The sequence below is a fragment of the Xiphophorus couchianus genome, chromosome 3 (genome assembly GCF_001444195.1).
Source record: "Xiphophorus couchianus chromosome 3, X_couchianus-1.0, whole genome shotgun sequence".
NCBI lineage: Eukaryota > Metazoa > Chordata > Actinopteri > Cyprinodontiformes > Poeciliidae > Xiphophorus > Xiphophorus couchianus.
The window spans coordinates 7,126,268-7,139,140 of record NC_040230.1 but is presented as its reverse complement, the minus strand read 5'-3'; the positions used below and the strand labels follow the sequence as shown (position 1 = coordinate 7,139,140).

Here is a 12,873-nt window from a genome sequence, read left to right as displayed (position 1 = left end):
ATGCTGGTTCTGTGTGTTTCACTGTTGTCTATTCAACATTTTCAGAGATGCAGTTTCATAACTTGGTGAGCTCTAAGCTGGTACAATGAGATAACTGATTGAAGAGTATTCTTTGAAATGCATGCATCTGATCATAAACATTGCATGTTTTGACAATTTCAAGCCTGCTGTCTATTGAACAAACAATTATTTTACATGGATTAAAGCATGGTGAGGGATTTCTGCACACATCTTGGTCAGAGTATGAAAATGTGCATGAAATCTCAGGGTTTGCAATACTTCTGTAGAAAGCTGACCTTTCACTTTTGTTTTTTTATTTAGAGAAAAAAAGTTCATCCTTTGAACTGCTACTCATCGGTCAAACCATTTCAGCAAACAATCTTTCTTTCTTAGTTTGTTTTCACTTTATGGATATGAATTTTTCTTTTACTCTACACCTATTGCCTGTGAACACGACCAAACCAAAATTTCACTCCTTTTTGATTGACTTTTGCATGAGAGACTTTATTTGGCCATTTTTAAAGTCCAAAATTACTGTTTGGTGTCAAAGATTTAAATAGTAACGGCTCTATTGCCTGTAATTTATCATAATATATATTGTAAACAAATGTCTTCCAGGGTTTTAAGTTCATTTAGGAACGTTATTGTCTAGTAATATTAGCAGATATGCGAGTGGTTAAATTAGGAGTGTGTTTCTGCTTACAACAGACAATCTGTCTTTTCTGTAAACTAGCATTCTTGGCAGTGTTGGTGTTGGACATTAACCCAGCCTCTGTCTGTGTATTGATGGGGAGTATCGACATTTCTGTCAAGGTAATTCTTTCCTTATAAGATCGCCATCTGTGTCTCCAAACAAGTTAAAAGACTTATTTCAAGAAAATATTCACTTTTTAATTAAGAACTTTGCTGATCTCTGCCGTCGGGATGCACAGGTTCATTTAATTACGATAAATGTCTTTTTCTTCTTCCTATTGAAGACAGTTGGCGTTTTGATAAAGTCAAAGGGGAGAAAAAGGCTTCTTAAATTTTAAACTTGTTTTTTTCAGTGGCTTTAGGCTCTAATATCCTTTGTTCAGTTTAGCATACTGATGAGGCGCAAGAAAGAAGTGAAACTTGGTCAAATCATTTAAATGCGACAGTTATGGCATTTGATTAGTAATGCAGCACACAGATGGGTTAAATGTTCACTGAGTTAGAGTCAGGACACAGATCACTTCAAGCTAAAACGAATATCTGTTTAAGCATAAAGAGAACTTGTTGTGCTACCAAGGTCTGTGAGTCACAGCTCTTAATCATCATTGGAAACGGACCAAATCATGTCATCCATAGCAAATATGAATGATCTTCCAAAAACCGAGCCCAAAGCAGAGTTTATTTTGTCATCAAGCAAAAAACACAAAACACATTCTTCTTTAAAGATGCAGCAGTTTGTTTGGTAATTTATTTTTTTTTCCACTTGTGGGAAACAGATTTAACCAATTTGCAGTAAATAAAAGCTGCTGCTCATCATGCCTTCATCTGCATGTAGAGCAGGTTGTGTTTTCTTTCCTACCAGCTACGAGTGTTTAAATGGCAGCGAGGTGGTGGTTATACAGCTTAGGTACCAGTGTAACAAAGCACTGTTGTTCTCACCATCAGAGCATCGAGTTCTTGTTAAACTATTTCTCTGAAGTGATGGGAGGATGTGGTTGGGACAGTACCAACGACACTCACGTAGTATTTCGGCTGTAGTAGTTTGCAGTTATCTGGTAGCTGTACAACGTTGTTATGGGTGTGCACATGCCTATTCTGAAGAGGAACTACCTCAGGGCAGATTTTGAGGATTTTAAAAAGATGCTTGGGTTTTGATTTCCTTTCAGAATAGTGTTTTCCACCTAGAAAGTAACCATTGCATATCATTTTATATTAATAATAATCTACTTTATAGACATGCAGAATACATGACTTTGTGTCCAATAAATCTTAATCAAACCATGTTGACTAGGGCTCATTTTTATGTACATAAATAATGGTTTTTGTTGGTTTCCCTTCTGAGTTGATAGTCATGTTGTACCATTTCTTCCCTTTAGTCTTTAACCATGCCTTCTCGGCATGGATTGCTGTGCACATTGCAGTCTGCTTCCACTGCAATGTGCACAGCAATCCATTTATCTGCCACTTAGTTCCCCAGATTAAATGGCCTACAGTTGCTTATCTTGAAACAGAATGGAGAGAAACTGAGGAGGCTGGAGAGTACAAGTCAACATGAAGGTCTGACTCAGACATCGATGATGAGCAGAGAGCACTGCTAGGAAGAACTGATTGTTCCGTACCTGTGTTTTGTCGTATAAAGTAATGTCCTTTTCTGCTGCATTTGCACTTTCTGTCCACATGCAGACAGGGTAGATGAAAATACTTTGCAAAGACGATATATTAAAAATCCCAGCGGATTATCATCACAGTATTCAACAATGTTTGATATTGTGCAGCCGCATTTTAGTGTCTTCTGCCTAAGGTTATCAAAATAATCAAAATACAATATTTGCCTCAAAATCCTCTTCTTACAGCAGCTCAAGCTGAGCTCCTGCTGGAAGTTTTAAACTCGGCCAACATGGTGAAAATGTCCAGAGAAGAAAAAGTGTGCGACTCTTTAGTCAACAAAGTAACCAAAAGTGCATAAATCAGACTTATTTTCCATATGAGGCAGATGGACTGAAAAACAACAAAATGCTAAAGGATGCCATATGCTAGCTGTGCTAAGGCTATATGCTAACACTACAAGTGAATTTCCTGCTGGGGATGAGTGAGAGGTTTTAAAAAAGGTAACTAAAGATTCTGAATAGGTAACAGTAAAACTCCCAGACCACATAAGGTAACTTTATCCGTTTAAAATTTAGCTTAAATGTCCAAACGTTTGCCTTTTTCTTTGAAACCTATTTTAATTGACATGAACAGATTTTGACCATTGCGTTGGACACTAATGGCAGCACTAATGGCTTTCATTCACAATTTTCAGACAGGAAACAAGCAAAAAGAAAAATGGGTAAATATGCAGCAACGGTAAAGATGTTAGGGGCCAAACCCTCGACTGCTGCGTCGAGGACTAATAATCTGACGGTCACTCTACTGCTTCACAAACAGTTTTTAATATTTTTAGCTCTTTTACTTTTAATGTATATTTTAATAGAATATAAACTTAATTACTTGTAAATGGGATTAGTGTCTTGCTGACTTAAATAATTAATTATATTTTTTGTTAGTCTCCACAGATTTAATTAAAAATCTTCTTGTGGATTATTCAGCTACACTGTTAAAAGTAGATCACCATGTTTTTACATAACGGCTTCATATTCTGAGGCTCCTGTGGGCTACGTTTATTTTCCACATAACAGTACAGTCATTGGTGAATTGTAACCATCCTGTAAGTGGGTGGCCGGTGGCAGAAGCAATAATGACCCAATGGTTACAGTTTGCTTCCCACTTTGTGTCTCACTTAACATCCTGTCAAATAAATAGAATGTCTCGGATCCTTTGTCTGCATTTTTTCTCGTCTTTTCACAGTTCTGCCAGAAGATAAAAACTGTGGAATCACCCTGTTAAAAAGAGAAAATGATGTGCTAATTATGGTGGGCCAGCAGTGCCGAGAGTCCAAACAAGTACTACACAGGCTTAATCATAATGTATCAAATTATGTTGTCAGGTCAAGGCTGTTGTCATAATGTCCGTCTTGCTTGTCTCATGCATGCAAAATGTATTTTTAGCTACATTTTAGTCTGACGGTGTATGAACTGCATCTGAAAATGATTCCCCTTTGTTACGTGGTCTAGAATTGCTATGGGATATTTTTAAAAGGATAATCAATACAAGATCCTACCCATGCACGGATCACAGCCTGAACTTTTATGCAACTTTTTTGGATAGCAGATTGGACAGCGTGTAGCAGCAGTATTTGTACACATGTTGGATGTGTTCTTAAGTAAAGATTCATTTTTAGCTCCCAGACGGTTATAATGCGTTTCTTTTGAAGATGATCTGGGATGAAATATAAAAAAATGTTTGGTTCATGGTATGAATGTTTTATACAATGACATGGAGATTTCGCTCATTTTATCTGCTTGGATCTCAACAATTACTTAACTCAAAGTCTAATATTAACAGAGTGAAAGCTCAAACGCTACATACGACCACACAAGTAATGATGGTTTAGTAAGATTTCTGTTTCAAAAGTTCTGACAGTCTTACCGTTAACAAGAATGTGGTGAGTTGAGTGTTTATATGTTCATCTAAACTAGAATTAGCCCAATAACTTATTGGCAAATAGGCTTAATGTCGAATAATTTGGCAAATAACACTGGGAAACAAAGTTAAGTCCATCATCAAGTATACCCTCTGGTTATTTTAAATTTTACAGCAAGTACACAGTCGCTGTTCAACTACTTTTTTTTCTATATTAAAAACACACTAGAGATGTTGCCAAGCATCATTTTAGAAGATTCATATTTTGATGTTAACAACTGGGCTAGACTGGCAATACCTCCAATAAACAGTCTACTAATCGTAAAGGAAGCATTCAATGATTGTAATTATATTGATCAGGTAATTTTCTCTTGTCTCGGTTCAGTATTTCTGGCTGATAGCCCTGCACCCGACTAACTACCTGGCTCAGCGCACGAATCAGTCAAGTTGTTACAACATTGACTCAGTGTTGACAAAGAAACTGCATGTATCTGGCAGGTAATGAAGTGTGAGTTTTCTGACTCACTCGATGTTCAGCTTGTCCTTGTCATGGATGTCTTAACATATTTAGCTGCACCAATTCCAGTCACTGGTCTGACCATTCTTTCCGCTCTCTTTGTTAACATTTGAGCAGCAGAAAAATCTAAAAGCGTTTATTACAGAGCACACTGAGAAATACACATCTGCTGTAAACCATCTTTCAACCTCTAAAAAAATATTCAATTTTGTATAGATTTTACTCCTGGCTGAAGTGATACTTGTCCCTGTGTTAGAGAAGTAGTTTTACGCTGATGAGTAAGTCAATATATACTTGCAGTATATCCACAAATGATCCCTCTCTGATACTTCATGTAATAAAAATAATCAAAAGGAGCATCTATGGCCGTAGTGACATTGAACATTTTACTCTTGTACAGTTTATGTCCACTTAACATTAGAATGTATAAGTCATTTTTTCAAAGATTTAGTTGAACAATATTTTTCCACAGTGAAATTATTGTGCAATGTCCAGTGGCAATAACTTTGAAAAACAAGAATTTAGTACACAAGTTTACAATTTAGGCTTTTTTTAAGCAAGCAAACAAGCTTCTGGCATTGGCTCTGTGACTTCAACTGTTCTTGTTGGTATAATTGATTCATTTGAACTAATTGGTTTTATTTGCCTTTTAAACATAGTCCAGCATTTTTTATGTAAGCCCTAATCCAAGCCCAATTTTGACACAAAGTTTGGGATCATTGTTGCAACACCCACTAACTTGGTATTGGTTGGTCAGTGCTGTAAGCGAGAAGTATTATTTGAGTAATCATTGAGTTTCTTGCTTGCAGCTTATTTCTGCAGAAATCACACATAGATAGTGATTGAACTTTCTGTGTTTCAGTTTCTTGCTTGCATCCACATGTACATCCTTGCCTCGACACCAGCTAAAGTTGCGCCAAACCAGTAGAAGATGTATTTATAGCTTAACAGCCTGCTGGTGCTGTTCAATGAGATCTGTTGTTTAAACTCTGCTCACACTGCAGTGAACTCAGGAGACATTAAAGAAACAGTAAATGACATTTTGTTCCCATGCATCGGCCTGTACTTTGTAGATACTGTGCTTAAAGGCCATGAATATTGAATTTTAAATAACTTTATAACACAGTTGAGTTTTCTTAATTATTCCCTGGAAGCAGTTACAAAAACATTGTGGGTATTTGAACATTTAAAAGCTTGAAATTGGGAAAATATGGAGAAACAAAAGGTAAGCAGTAGCTGAGCTTGTAATAGTCAGTAGAGTGACAGTAGAGTACTATGTTTTTGCTGGGTAGTTAAAGTTGAAGTTATGTATTTTCCAGGCAAATGGTAAAATTTTGGAGCACAGTTAAGTAATTAAGTAACTCCAGCTGTTATGTAAATACTGCATATATATAAACTAAAACCTAAACTTAACTTCCCATACTTTAAATTGGCCCCTGTCTCTTTAAGAACCTCCTACCCATCCTGACACTTCCCCTTCAGGACAGCATCACAACAGTGCTTCTCCATGCCAACTTTTGATCCCATTTACAACACTTCTTAGGAGTGTTGAAGTTTGTATGATGACCTCATCAGACATAGTTTCACCAGGTGTTTGCTAATTGCTGCTGCTAGTCTGAAGGAGCTTAATGAAGGAGGGGTGCTCTGTGGGCAGGTCCTCGGGTGTGGACTGAAGCCCCAAGGCAGAGCCTGGGTAAATCAGCAGCACATTGCATGACCACACAGGGGAGAACATTATAACACAATATAAAAAATAGCATAATACTGCGCTTCTCAGTGGATGTTGGTCAAACTGCATCGGCTTAAAGGCTTTTAAAATCTCTTGTTTTAAAAATTGGTAAAATTAGCTCGTGTTTTTTATTTGTTTATTTTTTTCAATTTGAAGGTTTCTGAAGTTTATGATATTTTCACATAAGCTGATCTTTATGAAATGGCACAGAGAAGCAGCTGGGTTTGTACCAGGTGTAAACTCCTCTGGGATCCGACTCCTCACCTGGGGAACCAGAACGCCCCAAAACATTCATTTCAGCCAGACAGAAAACTTCCCAGGGGGGGTTATTGAATTTTATATGCATACAATTAATACTGTATCAAAATCAAACATTTTAGATAATGCTGATAAAACCAAAAACAGGAAAGCCAGAGTACTGCATATTGCTGAAGTCATAGCAAAGAGATTCCAGAGGTTTTTTGGAAGTACAGAAATTAAATGTCTCTCAGTAGCTACAAGTAGTTCAAAAGATGTTAAAGGGGAAATAAATTCATGGAGCTTTAAAAAGAAAAATCAAACAAATTGACTACCAGTCACCAGGTCAACAGTTCAGTCATTCATTTTCAGATTGTCATCAGTTCACATGCTGAACCCAGACTGATTTAGTCTGATTTAGTCATCATTCTCTAAATGTTGGAGTGAAACATTTAGAGAAGCTATTAATTACTGTGTGTGAACAGGATCGTAGCATATTTACTTTCTATGCATTGAACATTGCATCACCAATCATTTAAATCTTGTGGTTCTTGTTGGAGTGAACCATTTTGGCATTGACAGCCTGGTAGCATTTTGTTATTCTGTAACAACAATGTAAGTTAGTGACATCACACTCATCATCAGTTTGACCACAACCGTTTTTTGGTGCGTTTATTCGTCTTTGGTTTCATAAGTTGGTTTCTAAATGACTCACTGCGCTCCTCTGCCTCCAACATTGTAACTCGAGACGTGATGAAGGCAGAAAATCTGTTTTAAACTCATGAATTTTAGGGACTTTTCTTCAAATCTGGGTCAGACATTCACTGGGACAGACTTTTATGGAGTCAGCATTTATACATAATTTTTCTATGGTATAATGAATAAAAAAAATGCAATCAGAAGTTTCATATGTTTTTATCAATCATATGTAAAAGGACTGCTTCGATTGTTCCAGTGATATTACTGACCCAGATTTTGATTAATTGTGACCAGTTCTTGTGTTACTAGCTGTGGCAGTTTATTTCATCTTTTTTGACAACTGGTCACAGACTCCCTTTAGGTTTAAGATCTGTGAAGCTTCCCTACTAAACCTACTAAAGGTTAATTTCAGTGTTTTTTATCTTTTGTGCAATGTGACATAGCTCTCTACCATGTTGGAAAACCCAGCCCACCAAAATATTGATCCAAATCTTTGTCCACAGCAGTGTTTTATGTAAAGGAAACACACTCCCTTGGATTTGAAGAAATCTTATATGCAGTATATCTGGATGCAGCAAATTCACAAAGATTCATCTGGGAAAATAACTTTCACACCAGTCTTTTGTTTACCATCTTTGGACATCCTGCAGGATGTCATTGGGTTCCTGTCTTTTTGGTGGACAGAAGTGGCTTTTTTGCAACCTGTGTGTAACCTCGTGTGAAGCCACACCTTGGGTTTTAACCTTGGTTCACATTAGAAGCCATTTGAGTTGCAGTCATATTCCCCAAGATAAAACTGTTCAGACTCTAAAGCTATTTAGAATTTCCTTAAGTTTCGATTATCTAGCTTTTAACAGTTCTTTTGCCATTGCATTTGATTTACATTTTTACAGGTATGGAAGAATACAATCACTTTATTTCCAGACTGCATTTGATATCTGATGGTCTAAAAGCTGTGCTCAGAAATCTGTCAGTCTGTCTGTTTATCCATCCATTTGTGCACCAGACCTTTCATCTTTTCTTTGCAGCTTCCTTTCTTTTGTCTTTCCTTTGCTTCTCCCTTCCTAGCTTTCTCACTTCATGACTTTTGGTTTGTTCTTCCAACCTTCCTTCCTCCCTGTGTTTGTTGCTTCTATGCTAGAATTTAGAGCTCTGTGATTTGAGTCTGGAAAAGACAAAGATTTTGACATGAGAAATGCGCAGCAACCCTTTATCCTAAGACATGAATATCCAAACCTGCAGACGTGGAATTTGAATGTTAACTTGGGAGACGTGTGAGCCTATTCATATCCTTGGCCTGTTTTTCAACTTCTACTAGAGGAAAATGTATTGCTACCTTCGTCATCTACAGCAGCTTTAGAAGATGATTCAGACAGTAGTACATGCACTTCACTCTTATTTATTGTGCACTACATATTTCTAGTAACATCGCTTCTTTTGATTTACGTTACCATCAGCAGTCAAAGCGGAACTTAAAAGCTAATGTATGGTGTAGCGTGATTCAGGTCATTACAGTTGATGATGGTGTAGTTGGAACAGTAGAGCAAAGAGTAATGGGTCCCATGTGATCTGTTCATAACTGCTCATTGAGCCAGAATAATGTGATTTTCACTCCATTAGGGGATTCAGAGTCCCTTTTGGGATCTGTCAGCAGTTGGACATACTTCGACTTTTTTATTTCCTTCATCCTGTATACTCATTATCACCCTTCCTCTCTCCCTGTACATATATGCCGTCAGCCAGCAAACATACGGTGAAGAATTATACTAAAAAAAGAACCTGGGTAGACTGATTGTGTGATGTTTGTTATGAAAAAAATATTGTTGCTCAAATATCTATTTTTATTCTACTGATGGTTTTAAATATACTAAAAATGTCAACATTATATTTGGGTATGAACATTTTGCCCGTAGTAAGATTGTAAAAACTATAATTCTATGTTGTTTTTGTTATTTTGCATAATTTTTGGTTGCAGTGAAACTTTACTGCAACGTTTTATTTTTGAATCGTATCAAAAGAGAGTAACATGCTAACGTTACCCTTGTACTTGCTGGTGCAAAATGTGAATTTACACATTTTGAATGAGTTGTCATTAAAAACACACAAAACTATTTACATTTTAGAATAAGCACTATTTCATCAGATTTGCTCTTTAACTACAATAAGTTTTTTAACTGATTTAGTGAGCATCAGAGCATATTTTACCATTTAAAACGTCTGTAAGAATTTAAGTTGGGGGGGAAAAACATTTGAGGTTGACTGGAAGAATGGATAGTGATACTGATATTGACTGAGATTACTCACTTTTTCATTACAGTGTCTTTTTGCATTGATTTTGAGTTGGTATTGACAAGTTTTTAATCAGATATGGTTGGGATCTTTATTAGGACCAAATGTTAGGACATTTGGCTTGGCTGCAAAAAAACAAGATAATTTGTTCAGTCAGAATTTATGTGTGTTGTTGTGAAACAGCAGAAAGACTGTAAAAATTTGACAAGCAAAATCTCAATCATAGAGCATTTATCATCACTATGTCATCATCAGAGAATAAGGTGCTCTTCTATTAAAGAAATGATGGATGAGCTTATGTATTTTTGCCCATAATTATAATATAATTATAATAAAAATATAATAATTATAATAAAATAATATAATGAAATAATACAAAGTGTTCTTTGTGTGGATTGTGTGTGACCTCAAAGTTTGATCAATACCTCTGATAGAACATGTTCTTACTGGTGCTGCAATTCTTCAGTTATGAAATATTCTTTTCAGCTTGTGCTCATATAGTACTCATAACATGCTTATAACCAACAACTCATGTAAAGTCACTGTAAAAGATTAAACTCTTCAGAATGTTAAATCTTGTTTATAGCTCTGTAAAAAGGTAAATAAGGGATAAAGAGATGAATAGATAAGGTCTATTTGGTCTAGATGGAAGACTCTGTTCCCTGTAAAACTACTGTCTGGTGAAGCTAATAATATTTTTTTCCGATTGAGCATATCTTGTATTTTAAACACCATTTTAGGACTAAAACTGCAGAGAACACCTTCCACCACCCGACCAAAAAGAGACTGTTACATAAGAAGTATTCTTCCACTCATGCAAACGTTAAGACAAAAAAAAAAAACGGTGTATGCACAATTGTTTGGATTTTTTTTTTTTACTGGCTAAAGGAAATCCTGAAGTATGCCTTAAATAACACTCTGAGAAAATGTGACCACAGCTCAGTGTTGCCATGAAGACAAAACTTCCTCATCCTTTTCTCTGTTGAGGATTATCTGCAGTCATGCATTGACATTTAAGCTGCTCTTCTGCATGATGAAGTTGCAGAAAGTCTAAAAGGCTGAGAGATTTGTTGATTCCCGATTATTGGTTTTCATTTTTTCAGTCTTTGTTCTCCAGGACTACATTAAAACATGACTTTTATCACCAACTCGAAAAGGTTGTTTTAAGACAAGCTGGTTTACACTCTCCTTCAGACAAAACCCTGCTAATTGTATTGGTATTTAGCATAGAAGTATAAGCAGAGTGCACCACAGCATAGCAGATCCCCGTGTGTCTCTTGCAGGAGCTGCTGAGTAATGATTGTGCACAGAGATCACAGGGGAAACACTAAGCAGACAAGTCAAATTTATAATCGTTAACATTGTCAGATAGAGTTTTTAAGTGCGCAAGGTTAAAAGAAGAAAGCAATGGAGTCTTAGTCCTGCAGTATATAAAGAGTCAACATCTGATTCTAATTACACGTGAATTTGGAAGGGTCTGAGCACTCCCCAAAGACAATAAGATCAAGGGTTTCTGCTGGAGAGCAGCACAGGCTATTTTTATCCCGACATCATAGATAATAGATTCCTTTGGTATCAACCAGCTCCATTAGGCCCACACATTATGGCTAAATGGGATTGTCAGAATGTGCAAAATAGGTGTTAAGAGGCCACAATGTAAAATGGTGTTCCTGTGGTTAAGAAAGCAAAAACATTATCAACATCCGTTTGCTGGATTCGAGTGGGCGACACTCCTGGGGGGATATTCCCTGTTGTATCTCCATAATAAGCAGCGACAGCTACCTTAAATCGACCCTGCAGAGTAGGTGCTGTGATTTTGAAAGAGAAAATATTCAGCAGGAACAAACAGAAATCAGGCAGGACAATGTAACGTGCAAGGCCCTACTTGAGTGAGTTAAAAATGTGGCGAGCTAGCTGGAGACTCGTTGCGGGAGGTAGCGAGCTGCCTAAACCTAATTACAGTGAGCAGAATTGCACATGGAGCTGCATTTTTCTGCTTTGCAACCTATGTCCTTATTCAGCAGGTTCACATGTTTCCCCAGAGTTATTCTTTTCCCTAGTCTATTCTGTTAAATTAGTGCGGTCTTCAAAATGTATTATTTATACTTTTTTGGTCAGTTTGTCATATGTTTTCTGTAATGGAGTATCGGGGTTAGTTTTTTTTTTCTTCCTTTTTTTTTGGTCCGTTTTATGAAAAGTCTAAATTTGATCATAAAGACAACATTTTATTTTTGAGAATAATGACAATTTAAGAAAAAAAAAACTATTTCATTATTAAATCTAAAAATTGGGGAATGAGGTGAAAACAAGAGCTTTACAAAAGTTACAGTACTGAAACCACTCTGTTCTACCAAAGTCGATAATTTTCCAAACTAATAAGAAACGCATCCATAATGACTGATGTGACTGTTGCCTTACTGATTATGATTTGGACAATTTGCTCTCAATATGTTGCATTTGGTTTATTAAAAAAAACAAAAAAACTCTCTCTTCCAAACATTTAGGCTCATTTTATTATGAAAAAGTATTTTGACTTTCTTTAATTGTTGCAGTTTTGTCATTTAGACTTTTTGTTTTTTTTTTTTTATATATTTTTTTTTTTATTATTTTTTATTTATTTATTTATTTTTTTAAAATTTTTTTTTATTAGGTTTTAACATCAAAATACAAAATGTACAAAAATATATGAACAAGATATGTAAACTTTTTTTCTATAACAGAACCGAACATAAGTCGTACAGAACACATGGATAAGCCTTCCCAAATAAAATCCAGAGGAATAAGAAAAGAAAACAAGAAAAAACAAAAAGTAGATATGTTAGAAGAAGAAATAAAAAAGACATTAGTCTTGTGTGCAAAGTACAATGATATAAATATAGGTCTTAATAGTCTTTTTGTGCATCTTTACGACAAAATTTCAGTGTTTGAAATATTTATCCACATAAACACCCTGCCAACTCTTTAAGATTGTCCAGTAGACAGTCTGTTTTGACTGAAGATAACCAACAGGAGGAATATATGTTTTCAGGTAAAAATGGTTTAAATTCACTAATATAAACAACTGTATAGATGACAGGAGACACAAACTAGTTTAATGTAGCAAACCTGTTTGGCTCACTAACAGCAGTTGTCTTACAAATTAACTGAAAGTGAAAGTAAACTGAAGTTGAGAACAGAAGTGTGCACC

The 12,873-nt window shown here is 35.9% G+C and overlaps 1 protein-coding gene across 3 annotated transcripts in view; it reads left to right on the top strand.

Annotated features, from left to right (window-relative positions):
- Positions 1-12,873, top strand: part of plcl2 (phospholipase C like 2) — a 50,155-nt gene that overhangs the window by 9,367 nt on the left and 27,915 nt on the right. The window lies entirely within an intron of this gene.